At 40.6% G+C, this 15517-nt stretch overlaps 1 protein-coding gene across 6 annotated transcripts in view; it reads left to right on the top strand.

Moving 5' to 3' along the window:
- The window catches only part of LOC145992616 (aminopeptidase N-like), a 351916-nt gene that overhangs the window by 276260 nt on the left and 60139 nt on the right, over positions 1 to 15517 (top strand). The window contains exon 1 of one of the 6 annotated variants that reach the window (XM_083129020.1): positions 14105 to 14257. The exons of the other annotated variants lie outside the window; for them this stretch is intronic. The gene's annotated coding sequence lies outside the window, so the exon portion shown is untranslated. Of the gene's footprint in view, positions 1 to 14104; positions 14258 to 15517 lie in introns of those variants that run through there. 6 annotated transcript variants of the gene reach the window in all.

Here is a 15517-nt window from a genome sequence, read left to right as displayed (position 1 = left end):
AGCAGTCCACAACGGAACACTTTCCAGTATTCTTCCATGTTATTTTATTTGTGCACGCTGGAAATGTTCGGTAAGACTGCAGAATATGGGCTGCTTAGGAGGAACGTGATTCATAATTTTTTGGTAACGTTTTGTAGTTAGTAATCGGGAAAAGTAAGTTTTAAGGTGCGGAAAAAAAAAATTCTTTAAAAAAACCAGAAAAATGTGTCCAGGTTGGGCGGTATTGAAATCGTAGCAACGAAGGAAAAGGCATATTCCTGCACAAATCTAGCGAAAGTAAAAAATGCCTATGTTCTTAGGTAGCTAGGTTTAGTTCACTTAGCCTAAATAATAATTAGTCATTGTATTTATGCTAATGAAACCTAACCTAACAGGCCTAACCTAACCTTGTAGGCATTCCTCGAAGAAATAATGAAAGAAACTGTGCGTAAACAATATGGACACGAACGAATGGAGAAATGCATTGCTTTTAGTAGCAGGAAAAACATTTTTTATTGTATTTATGCTATTGGAACCCAACCTTGTAAGCATTCCTCGTCTGAAATAATGAAAGAAACTGTGCGTCTGTGGGTGGAATCCGGAGCGACAAATCAACTCGAATGCCGCGAAACGAAGGGTCTCACTTATCGCACAACACTTGAGCGCGTAAACAATATGGACACGAACAAATGGAGAAATGCATTGCTTTTAGTAGCAGGAAAAACATTTTTTACGCGCAATAATATAATAGAAATCGTAAAAGGAACACCGGAAAATGGAAGTAGAAGGTACGTACTTTCAGGGGATATAAATTTTGTTTTTCTATTTAGAGGAAAAAAGCCGCCCATGTTCTGCAGTGAGACCAAATGTTCACTTGTCCCTCTGTACCCCAAAAGAAAGTGAAATATCTTGCATTGTTTATGAAGATTTTCTTGTTTATGAACGTTTTCAGTTGATTTTAGCTTTCGGAAATGTGTTATTGTGAAGCAAAGTACGTTTGTTTCCTTAGCATGTTACTTTACTGTGAAGCAGAACAGCCCGAAGACTTCACACAAGTGAATATAGCACCCAAAACGACTTTCCACAAAAGCAGCTATAATTTTATGTAGTTAGGTTAGGATTGTTAGGTTTGGTACTGATAGTCATTTTCGGCGTGTTCTTTCGCTATTTTACTGTACATACAAACAATGTTTACCAACAAAAAGTGGCGAAAATACTTAGAAATTGAAGATTTTATCTTACGTGTGCCATTCTATGGTATCAAATATATCCGTTATTTGAGCTTTCCTAAAGCTGGAACCACTTTTGCATTACATAAAACATTGAAAGCTGTCGATTAAAAAAATTTTTACGTAATTCTCGAGGGGTACAATGGGTAAACGGTCCCGCGATAGTCAGCCACGCTCGGCAGAATGATAACAAACTCTACATCCTTGATTACGTTGCACGTAGAAATAGGTATTACACGGTACGTAAGTAATTCTGTTTTGTTCTGTATATATATATATAACATATGTATGTTCACACACCCTACTTTAATTTCACAATAAAAGTAACATACTTTTCGCACTTTGTTTCCAATCATGGAGGAAGCAGAATTAATTATAGTAGCCTATATTTAATTTATTTCATGTTGTGAATTCTGTATTTTCGTCGTAAAAAAGACTACTGTTAAAAAAGTAAATATTAATACACTTACCTCTGCCTTTACAAAGACGATTGTTCCATGAAACAAAGCTCAAACCACGCTACTCATCTGTATTTGGTTTCGTCGGTGCGCAGCGTCGTTCAACTTCTTTCGCGCAGTGGATGATGGGAAGCAAAGCAACGAGTCGGCTATCGCACGTAACTACGTTGAAAGATCCCTGTGTAAGATGTAACGAGCGCAAAATATGAAAGCACCACGCAACGTTAAAGCAACCATGACAGGGAAACACTGAAGTATGTTATGTAAATGAGACTTCGTAACCTTTCAGAAACATGATTCTGACTTCGTGTGCTGTATGGGTACTGGGTGATTTATTTATTTTGCTTCGCCTTTTCTGCCACTTTTGGCTAATCGCGAAGATGACGTTGGGCGATGATATGAAATTGATGAGGTGATACGCACAAAGAACACCCATGCCGGGATTCGAACTGTAAACCGCTGTGATCGAAGCGCTCTGTGTTAACCACTCTGCCACAGAGGTCGTGTAGAAGTGAGTGTACAGTCACCGACAATAAAGATGAGACACCTGGGTCCTGAAATGCTCGCTTCCCTGTTATGTGTGTTGTCTAACACTAAGGCGGAAAGTGGATTTTAATAGCAAGTATTGAATGCGAATTCTACCACCGCCGTCGAGTTTGGCAACACGCACAACGCTTTCCAGGAAGCGAGTATTTCAGGATATAGGTGTCCCATTTTTATTGCCGGTGAGTGTACATTTGGTTTAGGTAGGTAAAATATTCAATATCATACTAAAGTCAAGTACGGCACTGTCTCGTTCTCGTCTCGATTTACGCAACACTTTCTCGGTACATCCCTCCTTGTATTTGTAACTTTTGTCTTTTCACGTGGCTTTGCTGCCAATTTTGGCTCATCGCGACGATGAGGATGAGTTATACATAGATGAAATTGATGAAGGGACACTCACAAAGAACACAGATGCTCAATCCGGGAACTTAGGTGGCGAGATTAATGTGGACCACTTGACGCGCTCCGCTATACCTTCTTGTACACTCTGTCTCGGAAATGTGTGGAGCAAGGCTCCGCATAACGGAAGAGAAGGGGAGAAAGCGAATGGGAGGAGCAAAGCAGTGCGGGCTGCTGTAAAGTGAAACCGTGTTTCCCCCTCCATGCACTCACTTCCCCTCTCGCGCGTTCATTGGTCGAGCACTCTCGAGTCACTTGCGCAGAGGACTTGTTCTCGTTCGCTTGCTCCGTAGACTCCCGGGACAGAGATATGGACAATATTGACATGCGATTAAGATTCTTTTTTTCACCTTCGCTGATTCACATTTCGATGTATACGCCAACTAAACTCCGTACCAGCTAGAGTTGACGAGCTGTATCTTTGCGGGTGGCCTTGGCTACTCCGCGCAGATTGTGAGAGAGATACGTTTATGTAGTTGCCACCTACTCGCCCTTTGGGTGGTCGACAGCAAGGATAGAACGCAAGCATAATGACGCGCAGCCGCTAGCTCCTCCCCCTTGCTACTGCGCAGCCAGGTTCACCCGCAAAGATACAGCTCGTCAACTCTAACTGTAGCCCAGGCGAACGAGAACAAGTCTCTGGGCAAGTAGTGACGCGAGACGACTCCACCGATGAACAGTGAGAGAAACAGGATTGCGTAATGGGCGGCGGGAGTTACCCGATTTCCAATGCAGCGTTGCAAACTTTTAAAAAGGATAATACCGAACGCACCTGGCAAACGGACCGTATTCTTGTCTCCAGGTCCGTACGATTGGTTTAAGAATTTCTTAGGGAAATATTAGGGATAAAACTGCAGGAGCAAATTTTGACAAGGCGTGCATTTAGCGTACGGACTAAGGTCTGGACCGTACGGTTGGCAACACTGCGCTTTCATCACTCGATTTTCCTCCTCCTCCTCTGCCGTTATGCGCGGCCCTGCTCTACAGTTAGCTGGAACAGGGTATAACTTCACTGCGGTTTCCAAAAACCCAGGTTGCCCTTCTAGGAGAGAATTTCACGGCCCTACAGGGATTTTCGTAGCTTTCCCAGATAAGCGACGAGAGTGTTCGAGGGATGGGGGGGAAAAAGCTATCGATTCCGCTTCGAAAACTGATACTCAAGCACCGTCGCGCTTTGGAGGAATGAAAGTTTTCGCGTTTCTTTCTCGCCTCCCTTTCCTTACTTTTTTTTAGGAAAGAAGAAAAAAGCACTTGAGGCAAAAGTTTTCCCACCATATCGATTATCGGATTTACTCTGCTGAGTTTGGAGAATGGATGTAGATTATAGAGGAGAACATGTCGCCCGCGGGTATTACCTGAAAATTTTCTCCCACCCTTACGAACGAATTGAAAGGGGGAGAGGGGGTAGTTTCCAAAACTCGTGCTGTAATCCGACCCTCTTTGGTACCCTTGGGTGACACGCGAGGCTCTATGGGGAAACCTTTTCCAAACGTCGTCTTTTATTACGTCATAATGGAACCTCGTGGATTTCCTGTAACGTTTTTTTTTCTTGTAATTTGCTTGTTGCCTCGTTACAAACTCTTCTGTTTCTTTTCACCTGCCGTCAATTTTGCCCTTTAAGGCGGCAATATCGTCGGAATTGGCACTGCTACTGAAAAAAGCAAAACAAAGGACATGAGAGTATGAATTTCTTCCCATGTTGCAAGTGGAAACAGTTCCGGAAGTTGATTTATTAAGCTAGATACAATCTGTAAAATATATGATGCATAAAGTATTTGTACACTCCCATGTATTCCTTATAAACAAACAATTTCAACTTGAAGTTACGGCTAATCAAATGGAAGTTTCGACTTTTCCTAACACAAAGAAAATCTCCATCCTGTCCTCTTTCCGCTGATATGTTTTTCTGCGCCATCGGAAGTTTGATATTCCCAAGAGAACAAGTAAAATAATAGTTCCATAAGCGTAATGCTAAGTTTTCTTTAACACTTCCCAACTGGCTGGATGTAGAAACTGTCCCTCGTGCCCTTAAGTATCCTATTTTACAGCATAATAATTGCAAAAGAGTGGGGCTTTTTTTATGTTGTGGTATTAGGGTGTACGGAATACTCTTGAATATATGTTAAAACTGAATAGTTAAAATCGACACACATAATTTCTTCGTGACAGTTTAGTCAACATTCCGGTCTGAAAAAAAGTTATATTGCCAAACATAGTCGCTGAAAGAAAGGGAAACTTTCTGTCACCACCCTCGGTCCATCGACTTCATCTACTGAACCAAAGCGCCTCCCGCGCAGATATTTTGACCAGCGAAAGGAAAAGGTGAAAATATAATGGGGCGAGGTCAGGGCTATAGACTGGGTGTGGCAGAATTTCAATCACCACCTCCTCATCCGCTAATTTAACTCCGGACGTTGTGTTGGAGCGTTATGATGGTATGGCATTACCAATGCAGGAGTGTACCGAACTTTAAATAGTATACATATACATGTACAGTCACGGACAGTTCTGGATTGTAACTACACAATAGAAAGTCAATGGATTTGCTACAACCCAGAACTGTCCGTGACTGTACATATATAATGTGAGAGATATCGTTTATCTTTATGCCAATCTTGCTTCTCACACAAAAAATATATTTGGAGTTGGTACTTCTGCTGCTAAACATTATGATTGGTACTTATCAATGGGTTTTGGAGAGGTTTGTCGTTAACAATGCCCATTCTTTGTCGTGTGGTCCTAAAAACAGCAAAATTATATACTTTATTTACATTTTTCATAATGTTCTGAAACTTGGATTCTTGCTATTGAATTAAGTCTTGGAGACTAAGTTTCCAGATTTGGCGCTTAAAAGTAATATTAGTCTAATAATAAAAATTCAGTTTGAAACCTTTGTGAATGTCTCTCAGTTATGTTGGAAATGAACTTGTATTGGACTCGTCAAGGAAACGCTGTCGAAAGGTCGACAGGTGATTGCAATTGCATCCTGGGTTTAAACACCTCTGCGTGGGAGCTTACTCCCCTCCCCCCATAAAATGGAATACGGTTTAGTCGGAGACGAATACAGCCAGAGGTATGTAGTATATAATCTCAATTGGTCTTAGAGGTGCAAGAGTTACAGCAAGAGTTCCTAAAAGAAGTGTGTTACGTGAAACGGCGTTAGGAATTACACCAAAAGTTGCTACAAGTAATGGATGTAATTTGAAACGTTGTTACGAGTAAGGGATACAGTTCGTAATAGAGGCAACTGTTATGTGAAACGGCGTCACGAGTTTCTTGTAACTGTGTTACAAGGAACGGAGTGTTGTGTTAAACGACTTTACGGGTTACAGCAAAAGTTACTAAAAGAAGTAGCTATTACTTGAAACGGTGTTGCGAGTAAGATACAGTTAGTAAAGAAGTAACTGTTACGTGAAACGACGTTATGGGTTACAGCAAAAGTTACTAAAAGAAGTAACTGTTACGTGAAACGACGTTACGGGTTACAGCAAAAGTTACTAAAAGAAGTAGCTATTACTTGAAACGGTGTTGCGAGTAAGATACAGTTAGTAAAGAAATAACTGTTACGTGAAACGACGTTACGGGTTACAGCAAAAGTTACTAAAAGAAGTAGCTATTACTTGAAACGGTGTTGCGAGTAAGATACAGTTAGTAAAGAAGTAACTGTTACCTGAAACGACGTTATGGGTTACAGCAAAAGTTACTAAAAGAAGTAACTGTTACGTAAACCGACGTTACTGGTTACTGCAGAAGTTACTAAAAGAAGTAGCTATTACTTGAAACGGTGTTGCGAGTAAGATACAGTTAGTAAAGAAGTAACTGTTCCGTGAAACGACGTTATGGGTTACAGCAAAAGTTACTAAAAGAAGTAACTGTTACGTAAAACGACGTTACTGGTTACTGCAGAAGTTACTAAAAGAAGTAGCTATTACTTGAAACGGTGTTGCGAGTAAGATACAGTTAGTAAAGAAGTAACTGTTACGTGAAACGACGTTATGGGTTACAGTAAAAGTTACTAAAAGAAGTAACTGTTACGTAAAACGACGTTACTGGTTACTGCAGAAGTTACTAAAAGAAGTAGCTATTACTTGAAACGGTGTTGCGAGTAAGATACAGTTAGTAAAGAAGTAACTGTTACGTGAAACGACGTTATGGGTTACAGTAAAAGTTACTAAAAGAAGTAACTGTTACGTAAACCGACGTTACTGGTTACTGCAGAAGTTACTAAAAGAAGTAGCTATTACTTGAAACGGTGTTGCGAGTAAGATACAGTTAGTAAAGAAGTAACTGTTACGTGAAACGACGTTATGGGTTACAGTAAAAGTTACTAAAAGAAGTAACTGTTACGTAAAACGACGTTACTGGTTACTGCAGAAGTTACTAAAAGAAGTAGCTATTACTTGAAACGGTGTTGCGAGTAAGATACAGTTAGTAAAGAAGTAACTGTTACGTGAAACGACGTTATGGGTTACAGTAAAAGTTACTAAAAGAAGTAACTGTTACGTAAAACGACGTTACTGGTTACAGCAGAAGTTACTAAATGAAGTAGCTATTACTTGAAAACGGTGTTGCGAGTAAGATATAGTTAGTAAAGAAGCAACTGTTACGTGAAACGACGTTACGGGTTACAGCAAAAGCACTTCGTAAATGTAGCTCCTTGAAAGTCAGTTTTAACTTTATTTAAGATGAAATCTAGCTCTTTTATGCGCATCAGGTTTGGCAACACTGCAGAATGGGCGTAGGAGGCAAGAAGAAATGCATTGGTCTTATGGGATGGAGTATTATTTGATTTGTTCTCTTGGGAATATAAAACTTTCGATGGAATAGAAAATGATATCAATGGGAAGAGGGCTATTTGAAGATGCGTTTCACCAGCGGAAAAGTCGACACTTCCATTTTATTAGCCGAAAATTCTTATTCATCATATTTTTCAAACATCGTGTTCAGCTCAATAATCAACATAAAAAAACGCTTCCACTTGCAACATGGAGAGAAATTTATACTCTTGATACACACAGTTTTTTTGTTTTTTTTTTAGGTTCGAGCGATATTGAAATAAATGCACAATTGGTGCGTAACTGTACCTCCTCCCCTAAAGCGAGTATTTCAGTATCTAGCTGTCCCATTTTTTATTGCCGGTGACTGTACAAACCCACAACAAGAAAAATAAGACCGTAGTTCGTAACTTCCGCAATGGCAGCGAGCTAAAAAAAAAAAACTAGTTGAAATTTCGACTAGGGCCAGGAATCAGAAGAATGAAGCCTACGAACCGAGACCTCTGCCCCATACATCAACATTTCTTTTCCATTACCGCGACTCGCCTCGGAGCAATAAGAAGCGGCGAATAATAAAACCTGGCATCGCAGCTGCGACCTAGGAGATCTCCCCCCTCACCCCCTTTTTTCTGATGTTTGAAAGATGCACCATCTGTGATGGTTCGCTCTCTCTCTCGGCCTGCACCCTTCCTATTGAATTTGGGAGAAATTTCTATGCGGCAGGCGGCGTTATTAGATGAGGAATCTTTGCCTCTTCCCAGCCTCTTCGTCTCTTCTCCTCGTCGAGGTTATGAAACATAAATGTACGCGTTTCTCTTCTTTCCCGAGCCGTAAGGGTTGGGCGGGGTGGAAGAATGGACCCTTTCTTCCGAAGACTCAACGCATATGGAACGCATAGCTTCTCTCTCTGCCCGAAGACCTGGACAGCTTGCTTCTCGAGGAAACATCTTTTCTTACACTCAATTCGTCAATTGCTGCGGTTTCAGCTCTCTTCAATCCTCTTTGAGTTGTGTCAGCTCTCTCTCAGAGAGAGAAAGAAAGAGAACCACACACAGAAAGAGAGGGAGACAAAGAGAAAGAGAATCAGACAGAGAAAAAGAGGGAGACAAAGAGAAAGAGAAACACACAGAGAAAGAGAGGGAGACAAAGAGAAAAAGAAACAGACGGAGAAAGAGAGGGAGACAAAGATAAAGAGAAACACAGAGAAAGAGAGGGACAGAAAGAGAAACACAGAGAAAGAGAGGGAGACAAAGAGAAAGAGAAACACAGAGAAAAAGAGGGACAGAAAGAGAAACACACAGAGAAAGAGAGGGAGACAAAGAGAAAGAGAAACGAACAGAGAAAGAGAGGGAGACAAAGAGAAAGAGAAACACACAGAGAAAGAGAGGGAGACAAAGAGAAAGAGGAACACACAAAGATATGGGGACAAAGAGAAAGAAATACAGAGAAAGAGAGGGAGACAAAGAGAAAGAGAAAAACACAGAGAAAGAGAGGGAGACAAAGACAAAGAGAAACACAAGAGAAAGAGAGGGAGACAAAGACAAAGAGAAACACACAGAGAAAGAGAGGGAGACAAAGAGAAAAAGAAACACACGGAGAAAGAGAGGGACACAAAGAGAAAGAGAGGGAGACAAAGAGAAAGAGAGGGAGACAAAAAGAAAGAGAAACACAAGAGAAAGAGAGGGAGACAAAGAGAAACACACAGAGAAAGAGAGGGAGAGAAGAGAAACACAGAGAAAGAGAGGGAGAGAAAGAAAAGCACACAGAGAAAGAGAGGGACACAAAGAGAAAGAGAGGGAGACAAAAAGAAAGAGAAACAGAGAAAGACAGGGACACATAGAGAAAAAGAAACACAGAGAAAAAGAGGGAGGCAAAGAGTAACACAAGAGAAGGAGAGATAGACAAAGAGAAAGAGGAACACACAGAGAAAGAGAGGGAGACAAAGAGAAAGAGAAACACACAGAGAAACAGAGGGAGACAAAGAGAAACAGAAGAGAAAGATAGGAAGAGAAAGAGAAACACACAGAGGAAGAGAGGGGAAACAAAGAGAAAGAAATACAGAGAAAGAGAGGGATACAAAGAGAGAGAAACACACAGAGAAAGAGAGGTTCAGAAATCTATTCACCCTAGAAAAGATTTATTTTGCTCTGTTTCCTGAGACGATGAAAGATTCACGTTGCAACGGATTGATGGTGTTGGGCTAGGTTCGAGCCAGTTTCGAAATTTATTAGAAATTTCCCGTTAAAAACAGTGCGCCTGGCAACCCTTCTAGTTCTCACAACTCGCACGCACGTGACCTCGCGCCGCCTTCACATCCCAATTAGCTGCTCTTGTTGGGAGTCTGTCGGCTCCTGGGTCAAGGATGATGACAATTGGGGTCATCACACCCCTCCTCCCGCTCCACTTAAAGATGATCTCAGGAACTGCTAGAGCTAGAAACGTGGAATTTGTAGGATACCAGCATTGTTTAGCACACAGTTGGTTTGCCTATCCACGCAGTGTTGCTTTGGTCAATGGCTTGCGATGTCGCGACCGCAAGTTTGAGGTTCGAGTCCCGGAAAATGCATGGGTGTGGATGTCTGTTTTAGTGGTCAATTAACGGTCACTCATTCTCGTGGCTTGATTATTCTAAAATAGATTATAAATACGCAAAATTACCAAGTTACAAATAAGATGGAAGTAACTTTTCATTTTTATTTGTTAAATTAATATTACATTGATTTTGTTTATTTTACTTCGCTGCTTACCGTCGCTAATAATAAGTTATAATTTTATGGAGTGAGAGGGCAGAATTGTGACAAATGTGCTGGGGTGGTACTTTACAAGAACACATTAGTCAAACTTATATGAATTTGTACGTTGAAATCATTGCCGTAACTAAACGTTTGGGACCCAGGTGCTGATTGATTGGTTTTTGTTTATTTCACTTCGCTTTTCGCTCTTTTTTGGATAATCGCGACGATGAGGAACGCCATGAGCTAACCACTCCGCCACGGAGACCGGTTCAATATTAAGTACCCCAACTATTCCGCCTCGGAGGTTGACAAAACCAATTTTTTAACAGACAAACTAATCTGGTCTAAACCTACAATTTAAAGCACTAATCGGGACTAAACCTACAGTTTAGAGCACTAATCGGGACTAAACCTACAATTTAGAGCACTAATCGGGACTAAACCTACAGTTTAGAGCACTAATCGGGACTAAACCTACAGTTTAGAGCACTAATCGGGACTAAACCTACAGTTTAGAGCACTAATCTGGTCTAAACCTACAGTTTGGAGCACTAATCGGGACTAAACCTACAGTTTAGAGCACTAATCTGGTCTAAACCTACAGTTTAGAGCACTAATCGGGACTAAACCTACAGTTTAGAGCACTAATCGGGACTAAACCTAGAGTTTAGAGCACTAATCTGGTCTAAACCTACAGTTTAGAGCACTAATCGGGACTAAACCTACAGTTTAGAGCACTAATCTGGTCTAAACCTACAGTTTGGAGCACTAATCGGGACTAAACCTACAGTTTAGAGCACTAATCTGGTCTAAACCTACAGTTTAGAGCACTAATCGGGACTAAACCTACAGTTTAGAGCACTAATCGGGACTAAACCTAGAGTTTAGAGCACTAATCTGGTCTAAACCTACAGTTTAGAGCACTAATCGGGACTAAACCTAGAGTTTAGAGCACTAATCGGGACTAAACCTACAGTTTAGAGCACTAATCGGGACTAAACCTACAGTTTAGAGCACTAATCTGGTCTAAACCTACAGTTTAGAGCACTAATCGGGACTAAACCTACAGTTTAGAGCACTAATCTGGTCTAAACCTACAGTTTAGAGCACTAATCGGGACTAAACCTACAGTTTAGAGCACTAATCTGGTCTAAACCTACAGTTTAGAGCACTAATCGGGACTAAACCTACAGTTTAGAGCACTAATCGGGACTAAACCTACAGTTTAGAGCACTAATCGGGACTAAACCTACAATTTAGAGCACTAATCGGGACTAAATCTACAGTTTAGAGCACTAATCGGGACTAAACCTACAGTTTAGAGCACTAATCGGGACTAAACCTACAATTTAGATTTAAACCTCAAATGTGCCCCTATGAAGAATCGAGCCAGGGAACCCCGATTACAAGCAAGTGCTCAATACTGCACTATCGGGGAAGTTCATTCATAATTACAGTTACAGTTGCTGTTACTTCAAGATTCACTGATTTGTTGAATTTACTTTGCTTTTCTCCACTTTTGCATTTCTTTGAGTGTTTTTAAGTTCACAGAAAGGCTAATCGGGACTGAACCTACAGTTTATAGTGGGATCCGAACCAGTGGCGACTATCTCCTTTTTTGGAGTGTACGAAGAAATTAAGGTAAAGCGAGGAAAGTTTGAAAAATTTGTTCAGTTACAGTCACACATATCGCTTGTACTATGTATTGCATTTTGAATGTTAGGTGTAGGCCCTTGTCCCCTTGAACTATGAAATAGTTTAAAATGAAGCCATAAAAACTACGAAAATGGCATTCACGATATTTAAATTTTGCAGGAATTTCGATTTTGTCCCGTCTCCCTGTCGTGTGAATTGAAGATAATAAAAAGTGCTGCTTAAACTCTGAAATTATGCCAAATGGTTGAAAATTGTGCTAGGATTTATTATTAATTATTTTTTCGAATAAGTTTTAAGTTCAATTATGCATATACTATTCGAGTTTCGAACTTGCGTTACTTATTATTCACTACAGTTATGAGATATTGTTAATTCTCCCACAAAATCGTGTAGAATGGCTCAACAAAAGAAATGAGTGCAGCATAGAACTTGAAGCGGTTTGAGAAAACTGTTTGTTCACCCCCAACCTTCTATCGATTTCCTGTCAAAATCTTCTCACGAACAAAATCGACAGGATAAAGAAAAGATAGAGGATGGATCGTGGTGGCATGGTTGTAAAAGAAGCTTGTCGCTGTGTATGCATACTCCCTTTTTTTTTAAACAAGTCCGCTGGTGAAGTATAAATAAGGTTTGGACGTAATTTTATTTCTATTTCCTGAACACATATTCCTTTGAATTCAAATTTCCATCTCCCAGGGACTCGCGTTTGCAGATTATGCCAGATTTTACCGTTATACCAAAAGCAGGATGCTAGGTGCCAACGAAGATCAAACTGTGCAAGATTTAGTACCATTTTGATGGGGTTGGCACCACTGATTGTAGGAACCCCTCAATGGTTCCTCGCTGGATGCTTTAAAACAGCAACTTTCCCCCTGCCCCTTTTCCACTCCTCACCCATCTGTTTGTAGTGATGTCCATCGTCTTTGGCGCTGCGGCTGGAACGAACAGCACCAGTCAACTCTTGACAGTAGCTAACCTAGTCAATTGTACATACTTTGCGCTCATTTTTTTATAATGCGCGTTATTATTAAACTCCTAGAAAAGTAGAGAACTGGAAGCAAGTATAAATGAATTGTAGGAAGTTCCTCACTTCCTACACGGAGGAATCGCCCCTGATCCGAACACTATGTGCCTCCTCCACTGGGTATCGAAGCCAGGACCAGTGATATGCTGTACACTATAAGTTTACGTCTACATGCATTGTCTTCACGTAATCTGCGCGTAGATTACATTGGGTTGTAGTTTACATAGACTACGTAGACAATCTAAAGTGCATTAAAATTAATTTTCAAGGCTTTCATAAAAAGAAAGTGACATTTTCAACTATATTGGTTGCTAACGAACTGAAAAGAATCCTATTTACAACAAAATTTCTCTTTTCTATCATCAACTATGGAAGAAGATAAATAGTATGCAAAAGACAACAACAGATGGCAATCGTGAGGCAACATTAGTCTTTTCCCCATAAAACACTAGAATATTTCCTATATTAGGTTTTTTTCCTAGGTGAGAAATTGTTCGAATTTGGAAGAAAGAGCGTGAAAAGTTTTCCTCACACATCAGCAACTGATACGCAGTATAATTTTGTTCTACTTCCACGGCGCCCTTTGCTAAGTTATCACCTTTCGCCATGTTGCTTACATAGATTACGTCATCTACATGTATAAAATAGTCTACGCATAGAATGTAGACATTCGTTGTTTTGTTTACACGTAAACGCACATCACTGCCCAGGATGCCCTTGATTATAAGGCGACGACGCTACCACTGCGCCATCGGGGAGGCCATCTGCCAGTTTTGACTCATCGCAAAGATGAAGATGAATTATGATTAACAAAAAACATCCATACCCAGGCCGGGATTCGAACTTCAGATACCTGGCGTCGTAGCGCACTGTGATAACCACTCCGCTACGGAGGTCGGTTGTTACTTCAAGAGAAACTGAAACTCTATACCAAATCATTGCACACGGTTATACCTACGGTCGAGTCACGTAATGTACATTTTACAGCGATAATTTTAACTATAGCAGTTGGCCACTCTGCTGTTTCGTCACCGTGCAGATTCGAATTACATATTCTTTACGTTGCTCTGAGCCACCTTGTCTGACAATTGACGTCACATCGCGTGTGCTTACATTTTTTTTTGCAAGGAAATGAAAGGCGAGAGATAAATGGACAGGGGTTTCCCCCCTTTCCTGTCCCATGATGGCAAGTCATGTAATTCCAACAATCAATGGAGAAACAGGAATTTCTCTCTCGCGACTGCCGTAGAGCAAAAACTGCGAGAATCTCTACGTAAGATAAAATCAAAGAGGCATGAGGAAAACTTCACACGGCAACTGTGAAGAGATCGCTTTAAGTTTCACTGAGCCGAGAGAGAGTTGACAGTACTTAGTGCTCTGTGAAAGTTTGTGTCATATTTTCTGGTATTCAGAACATTCTGAACGAAATAAGTTGGAGCTGCAATCAAGACACCAGGTGCGTAGTTTTAGGCAGTTTCGTCTCGTGTATAAGGTCTGCCTCGACTTGTAAATATCTATCTCACTCGCGGTGGTTTGAATCCTTTTGGATACGGAGATAGTGTGGCCAAAAATAAACTTCTTTAAGTTTAGCTGTTAAAATATTTCATCTTGTGACGCAAGTGCGGAATGCTTTCGTGGTTAAGCTAGGCTTGTTAGGTTTAAATATCTTAGAATAGATATACTACATTTAGCCTGACGTCAGAAGACGAAATACGACGCCTCACCGAGAAGGTGTTTGAGTTATGTGTAATAATTGAGGCAATCTACAACACAGATCATAGGATTTAGGGGGTACAATGTACTATGGACGTAACTTAGGGCCTAAATTTGAGAAGGCGCGAATCAAATTTGGTCTAATTTTGAGGGAGCGCGAATCAAACTTGGGACTTATTTTGAGGGGGAAGATTCAGAATTGGGGCCTAATGTGGAGGGGGCAGAATCAAACTTGGGGCTTTACTTTGGGGGGGGGGGTGATCTCGAAAACTTTTCCATCTCATAAAAATAGAGTCCAGGATCATTTGCTAAATCACTCTGACGTTTGCCAAATCACAAATATTATTGCTACTTAGGTCTCCTAACTTATAGGTTTTTAATGTACCTGAAAATTTGTGAGGGCAAGCGCCCCTATTGACCCCGCTAGCTTGCGCCTATGCAATGTATCCTTGTAAATCTGTTTCCGCGCCACTAATATTGCCACTCCCTTTCAGCAAACTCTGAAAGCACTGTGCGAATTAAGATTGTTTTTTTTGTTTGTTTGTGGGGGGGGCTCAGTGGCGTATTTCCGATTTCATTTTGGGGTAGTTTTTTGGGGGGATGCAAATTTGTATATATGTTACCAGTCACGTAACAAAACTATTGCCTTGCGGTTGTAAGTACCTTAGAACCAGTCATGAATTCAGGGGGGTCCCCCCGGAAATTAATAAAGTCCCTCCCGAGAATTTCAGCAATCTGATAGTGACTTTAATTTAACGTAGAACGTACTCTATTTAATCATGTTTGTAATTAGAACTCAAAATACTGAACAAATTTAAGTTATCGTCCGTTTTTATAACTGCTAAATTAATTTGTATTCAATTTATTGTTAATATTCGTCTGAAGAAGACCCTGTTAGAGGGTGTAAACGTTACGTTTTTAGTGTATATTTTTATACTATAAATTTTGTCTTGGTCAGCGTTTTAATGTTTTGCTAAATTAAGAAATATGGTGGATTGGGATA

This window comes from Lepisma saccharinum, chromosome 1 (assembly GCF_977018435.1).
Source record: "Lepisma saccharinum chromosome 1, izLepSacc3.1, whole genome shotgun sequence".
NCBI lineage: Eukaryota > Metazoa > Arthropoda > Insecta > Zygentoma > Lepismatidae > Lepisma > Lepisma saccharinum.
The sequence above is the reverse complement of the archived record's forward strand: the minus strand, read 5'-3'. Positions and strand labels throughout refer to the sequence as shown.